The sequence below is a fragment of the Phaseolus vulgaris genome, chromosome 5, assembly GCF_051622355.1.
Source record: "Phaseolus vulgaris cultivar YP4 chromosome 5, ASM5162235v1, whole genome shotgun sequence".
NCBI classification, from domain to species: Eukaryota; Viridiplantae; Streptophyta; class Magnoliopsida; order Fabales; family Fabaceae; genus Phaseolus; species Phaseolus vulgaris.
In genome coordinates, this window is record NC_143502.1 from 8,603,764 (window position 1) to 8,611,409 (window position 7,646).

The window sequence follows — 7,646 nt, forward strand, 5'->3', positions numbered from 1 at the left end:
TATTGTCAATATCAACCCTCAAATTATATTAAAAATAATAAATCCTAATATTAATGCCTTACTATGAATATTGTTATAAAGAATTCAATATGATTACTGTTACAATTGTTAAATAACAAGGACTAGGTAAACAAATCAGTCCAATCCAATCAATTTACGACGTTTATACTTTAAATAAATTGGATAAGTTCACTGATCTTTTTAGTTAGTTTAATATTTCATTTTCAAAAGTTTGAACAAATGAATTAATCCACATACCCAAATAGTTATTTAAAGAATTGTTAAATATATTTTTTTCACTCTACTTTGTATGTGAAATTGGTTTGATTCAAACTTTAAATCTCTTTGATATTTTTATAAAATTATTAGTGGAATGAGTTATTGATAGATTTTTAGTAAACTGCATTAAAAATTAAGATATTAAAATATTTCATATTGATAATAATATACATATTAAAAAGTAGACTTTAGATCTAATTCAACTCTATAAAATCGACTTGTAGGATTGAGGTTTACACTCACTTATATACTATAAAAGGCTTTAATCTCTAGTCGACGTGGGATCTCCAACATTATTGGGAAAAAAAATTATTAAAAGTTCTAATAGGTTTAAAGTTTCAATTAAGAAAAAAAACTAATTCCGTGTTATGATAGAATAACAAAAAATATATTTAATTCTTTAAAAAAAATACCTACCGATATAAGAGAAACTTTCTAAATTTATTCATTATATTTTTATACAAAACTGAATTTTTTTTTCTTACTATAGAAAGGTTTCATAGACGTACGTGCGCGTGCTAATACAGGTGAAAACCGTGGCCATGAAATAATACTATATTTCAGTCTAATTAGTCTACCTGCATGAAAACGACAATGAGAACGCGACATTAAAAAAAAATAGCAAAAAACATTTAGTCTGTGTTAGGGAAACTAACATTACAAGGCTTTTGTAAACATTGGTACCTAATTTTGACATATTTCTTATGGGGTTAGTGAGGTTTACTTACCATTAATGACTTTAAATGACCACCCAACTTAACAATTCCAAGGAGACAGAACAAGAAAATTCAAGAAATTTGAAAAACTATAACAAAGAAAATTAAAGAATACACAAAATTAATATGTGATGTAAACAGATGATCATTTTGTTTACTCAACATGATAAACAATTATGCTATTGTTATCATTTGCCAAATTATATTCTCATTAAAATGTAATGTTTAAATATCAATTTAATATTAAAGATGTATTTGTACAAGTTTATTCATAAATAAGTTGAATAAAATAAATAAATAACTTCTTCATAAATTAAAATTAATCTATATACATAAATTAAAATTAGTTTATATACAAATTATAAAAAAAAAGTTTACATAAATTATGTAAAATACATTAGTTTATTTACGAACTAATTTTAATTTATGAAAAGTTTAATATTTTTCTTTAACGAGATAAAAGTTAAGCGTCTTATAATTGTAGAAAACAATGTAATTCACACACTTTTTACTTCATTTTAGAGTAAAACATATTTTTTTAAATGACTAAATTATTATTCGTTTATATTAATGATACTTTACTTATATATATATTACATATGAATGACGTGTGACTTATGTGTTAAAAGGTATTAGTCCATATTCCAATGTCTGAAGCTGTTTGATGTTTTTATCAGTTTGGTGGTTGTGAACACAACCTGCAAAGGTCTATTCAAGGGTGCTTGGACTTTTTTTATGCAAAGAGTTTAAGTTTGACAAGATGTTCATTGAACTAACAAAGCCATGTATGTTTTCACTTCTATTTTTTGTCTTTTTTAAGATAAACATATTTTCTTGTTGATAATGAAACCAAGCAGCCTACTATGCCATACCAGGTTTTGGGATTTTTCTTTTGGATTTTTAAAATTGAAAATCAAGGTGAGGTGAGTATGTATTTTCATATCGAAAAAACATTAACCCACAATTACGAATCAATTGCAGAAAATAAATAGTACAGAATTTAACGTGATTCGATCGTCAATTTATAATTTACATTCACGAGCAATTAATAGGTTTTCATTTTTTTTGTTACAATTTTATTACAAACACAAATATCTCTTAAATAGAGATCATAGAGGACACACAATAATTAAGCTCACTCACTAAAATATGGTGTCTAGTCAGTCCAACTCAAATAGTTCTGATTTCACACTCAACAATTTCTTTTATACCAGTCAAGAAAATTAACCACATTTTACTGTTCAATTATAAAATTTATTTATGAAATAAAGCATCAATTTGTAATAACGAGTAGTATATTTTTTTACCCAACCATTTAATAACAATAATTCCTTTTATTGTGACCTCATATCAGTGAACAGGATTATGTAGTGTATGAAGTAAATTATCATATTTGTTTCCGCATGTGAGCGACTTTAGGTTATAGTTTCTGTGTATTTGAACTCATTGATTTGTAAGTAAGGAAAGATGTTGAAATTTGATTTTGTTATTTCTCTATTACATCTGCATATTCATGAACAAAACAACATAGGCTCTCTTACATGTGGAGATTCATGAGAAAACAACATAGAATAGATTGAATTCACTTTCTTACCCTTTATATGTAGTATTTTTTCATTATAATTTCATAAAAATTGTTCACATAAAACTAAAAAATCATAATCAATTATTATTATAAATATTAAATCTTATAAAACAATAATAATATTTTAAATTAATTTATAAAATAATAATATTAATTAAAATAAAATTTTAAAACTATAATAATAAATGTAAATTAAAAAATTAATCATGATTAAATAAATTTAGTAATAGTAATTATAATTTTATTTTTAAAAATATTTAATTATATTAATAATAAGAAAGAATACGTATAAAATCAATTATACAGGTAAAATAATTAATTATATTACAAAATGAAAATACAAGTATATCTATAATAAAAATAAAAATATTGTATATATTTATAATAAAATAAAAATATTATATACATTAAAAAAAGAAAAAATAAAAATTAATTATCTTATATTATATTATAAATTTTATAATATAAATCATTTATGTATATATAATTAATAATATATTATACATAATTATTATAATCGACTATATATTATATATAATTGACTATATATATAACCGATTATATATAAATTTTAGGATATAATTAATTATAATAATATAATATAATAATAAAATAAATATATTTATATATTTAAATAATAACAATATTATTAATATTGATAATATAATTTTTAAATATTAAAATAATAATAATTTTTAAAATTAATTTTAAAATAATAATAAAATTATAAATAGTAATATTAATTAAAATGTATTTTTAAAATAATGATAATAAATATAAATTAAAAAATTAAATTGATTAATAATATCAATAATAATAATAATAATGTTATTTTAATTTTTTTGTATCGAATATTTAATAATATTATTAATAAAAATAAATAATAATTAGTATTATTATTATTATTAATAAAAATAAAACTATAATATAATAAAAAATATAGTTATTTATAAAATAATAAATAAATTTATATACTAATAATAGTTAGAAAAATAAATGTATGAATTAATAAATTATTTAATTTAATTATTTTTAAATATAAGGATAAATTTATAATCTTAATTGGTTTATTAATTAAAAAAATTAAATATCAATTACTCTCATCACATCTCTTACAAATTTATTTTTATGAGAACTTTTCATCTTCCCAGAATGTAATCCACTTCAAGTAGTCAATGGAATTAAAAGCAAGAAAAGCTCAATTTACAAAGTATAACTTAAAAGAGAGTAGATATGAGACAAACTCAAAAAGTGGTCGAGAAATACGATAAGCAAGAAATTAAAGGTAAGAAGCACTAGTGCAAAAAAGACTTTGTATGACAGTTCTACATGATTTTTTTATGACGGTTCTGATGGAGATATAGAATCAATATAAAAACTCGACACTTTCTATGTCAGTTGTGTAAGAAATGTAGGTCTTAAACAAGAGGGGTGAATTGTTTATGAAAGATTTTCGTAAACGTTGAAGGTAGATTGAAAGGCAATGAAGAATCAAAGAAGTAGAAATCAATTCAGGCAATTTCAAAAACTGTTTTTAATGTGATTCCAGAAAATCAACTGGTTGTTTTTGCGAAACAATCGGTTATTTTTATCACAGTGTTTAAAAACAAAGTAAAAGAAGATTTAAAAGAGAGTATGGATAGAAAGATCAATACCAAGAGTTTATACTGGTTCACTTTTTACCAAGAGTTATATCCAATCCTCAGAAACCTCTGAGAATTCACTAAGCAATCAAACACCTTGATTACACAAACCGACCAAAGTGGTGATCTTGAACCCTTCAAGAACACACACCACCTTTGGCAAAAAGACCACAAATCTCATAACAACCTCTGAATCCGCACAACACCAGTCTTTACAGAAATATAGTAGTCAAGAAAGAAAGGAATGAATACACTTGGATACAATCTCATATTGAAGTAAAACGAATACAATGCAATCATATTCCACTCTTATAAAAAGATCCAAAACCTGAAGCAAACTTTGAAAAACTATTTTGAAAGTGTTATCTTTTTAAACAATAACAACCAGAACCATATAACCACTTATCTATACTCCAAACAATTGTTAAAAGCATTTAATGCAAGAGTCAAAACAGTTTTAAATCAATTAAATCAGATCAAATCAACTTAACAGAATTATGTTATGATTTTCACAAAATCAATCGATTGAAAACACGAAACAATCGGTTGAATTGGCTTGACAGCAAGGTCAACCAATTTCAAGCTTTTTCAAATCCTTTTCAAAATACTCTAAGTTCAAAACAACCGGTTGAATCGAAATTTCAACAGGTTGATTTTCCACTTTCTTTAGAAAACATTTTTTTCTCAAAAGAACTTGAACCAAACAACATTGGATCATAACTTTGACTGGATTAACAAATTCAAACTACATAAGACACATACACAACCAGCAGCAGGGTCTTCAAGCAATCCACTTGGATTTGGAGACATCAAAGCCTGTGTTCAACAATCTCCCCCTATTTGATAAAGACAAATCCCTGGTTTGTTTGTGTTGTCCTTTTCGAATTTGAAAGCACCTGCAAAATAGAAATTGTGCATGTACAAGATAACGGAATAACTCAAGTTTTAAGAGTACCCAAGAACCGTTCATCAATAGGTTTCCAACATGAAAACTAGTAAAAATCAGTGTGAAAACCAGTGTGAATGAGGTTCAGATCAGAGCATTCAGCAGCAACACAATAAACCAGATTTAAAGCAATGTAACAGCAACAATACAACATTAAAAACCACATCATTCCCCCCTATTTGTCTTCACAAATAGAGTAAGACAAGTGATAAAAATAGAATTAAAAGTAATTGTTTAGCATACAAAAACAGGATAAGAAATAAAGCATTAAAATTCTTCAATCCTCTTTGTCATGTTGAAGCTCAAAGAGCTAATTCTGAACAACCTCAATTTGTTCATCAAGGTTCTGGAACCTTTCCATTCCTTTGGTCATCTGCAAAGTTGTCCATCCTGCTTAACATCAATCTCTCAATGGGTAACATAGAAGTGTTCACCCATGTTTCCAACACTTGGACTATCATCACCTTGCCCAGCTTGATGTCTATCATCGGCATTAACTCTAGTAGCAGCAACAACCTCTTCTCCATCATCTTTAACATGAATTCCACTTGAAGAACCAGCTTAGTCACCATCTTTGCTAACCCATTTTCCTCCAATTTTTGTGAATCGCATCTTGCTTAAGGATCCATTGTTGACTTCATGTGATGCCTTGACCACTTCAGTTAGCTCCTCCTCGATATTAATTTCAAAATAATGCAAAAACTTAGAGATAAGGATAGCATATGGATAGTGATAATCACTTAACCTCTTGTATTTTTTCATGTGTTCCTTGATAATGAGGATCCAATTAATCTTGATCTTGTTCATGATGCAGTAAATGAGGACAAGATCTTCCTCAACCAAAACAGAATGATTGCTTCCTCTTGGAGTCAGCATCCAAGATACAATGAAACCAATAATTCTTTCATTTTGCTTCAAGCCTCCCACCAAAAAGTTCCTCACTTTGGATTGCGATTCTTGAGACAGCTCCTGTAGTACTGCATTTTGTTAAACTCTTCTACAACCCTAATGTTTCCTTTCTTTATTCTTAGTCCAGCATATTTCAAACCAGCTACATCATATCAAACTTCTGGAGTTATCTCCATGTCAATGCCTTTCACGTGTGAGCAAAGATTGTCTTCAACCACATGAATAGAAAACCTTCACTAGGTCAACATAAATGTTTCCAAACAACTCCAAAAACCTTTTTAGTAGCTGCTCTTTCAAGACATTCCTCACTTCAGTGAGATTCTTCCTTTTCAGCTAGTTGAAGGTGATAAGTTTTGGCTTGTTGATAGCCTTCCTACTAGATTCATGTAGGAACTTCTCAATCTTTTCATCATCCCCTGAAAACTAGTTTTCAAGGTGCCCTCCTCGCTTTACAGCACGGGCCTTCATCCTTTTTTATGAGGGAGGAGTTGAGTCCATGATTAAAGGATGATATTTTAGAGATGGGAGAAAATCCAGCAAATGCAAGATGCAACCAGAGGAAAAATAATGGGTTAATTCTGTGAGAAAAAACAATTGAACTAGCACATGTATTGAAGCAGAAAAGGTAATCAACATGTATTGGCATTTAGTGGGTTGTTTTTCAACAAAGAAAGAATCTGTTGCAGAGAGAATATGACATACGTCATCCCCTAACAGATTAGCCAGTGCAACACAAACCAAATTTAACCATTCATAAAAGCTCTTAAGTTTCCAAGAAGTTAAGAAACATATTTCATTATGACCAAAATAACTCCCAATCAGATTGTATTCAAAGCCACAATAAATGTAATTTTGACCCATAACAACTTTGAATGAAAAGCAACAGTTGTAACAATGCACAGGTTTTTAAAATAGCTTTAATACAATGTTACCAGAGGTAAAACAATCGGTTGTTTCGTGAAAACAATCGGTTGTTTTTCTGTGACAGCAATTGTTCGTTTTCATAAACCAAGAAACTTTGTCCGAGATGAAACAACATAGTGTTGATCATATAAGCCTTTGAATAGAGATTTTTCACAACAGATTTACTCAAGAGAAAGAATCAATTAATATTTTATTTAATCAAGGAGAACCAAAATTACAAATTAAGAAGTAAGAATACAAAAGTTCTTAGCTTTTGAGGATTTTTCTCTTAAAACACCACAACACATGGGTCAAGGATATCACTTGACTTTCAAGAATTTATTGTGCAATTAAGAACTGCCCCCATGATTCCATATCAGATCACTTCTCTTAAGGCTTCATACTTCATATCAGTATGATTCTTTACTTCCAAAGGTGCCACATATGTTGATTTTCCATCAAATAACCCTACAAGAAACAAAATCAAGATGCAAGATTTGGTCCCCTTACAAATGTGGGTCCATGAGCATTAACAGATTAATTAGGATCCTTAGAATTCTTAGGAACCCATTTCAAAACACCCCTGAGAACAGAAAATTTTCTAACTCTGAAGAATCTAACAGAGTGGCCCTTCTTCATATAGCAAAACATGAAATAACCGGTTG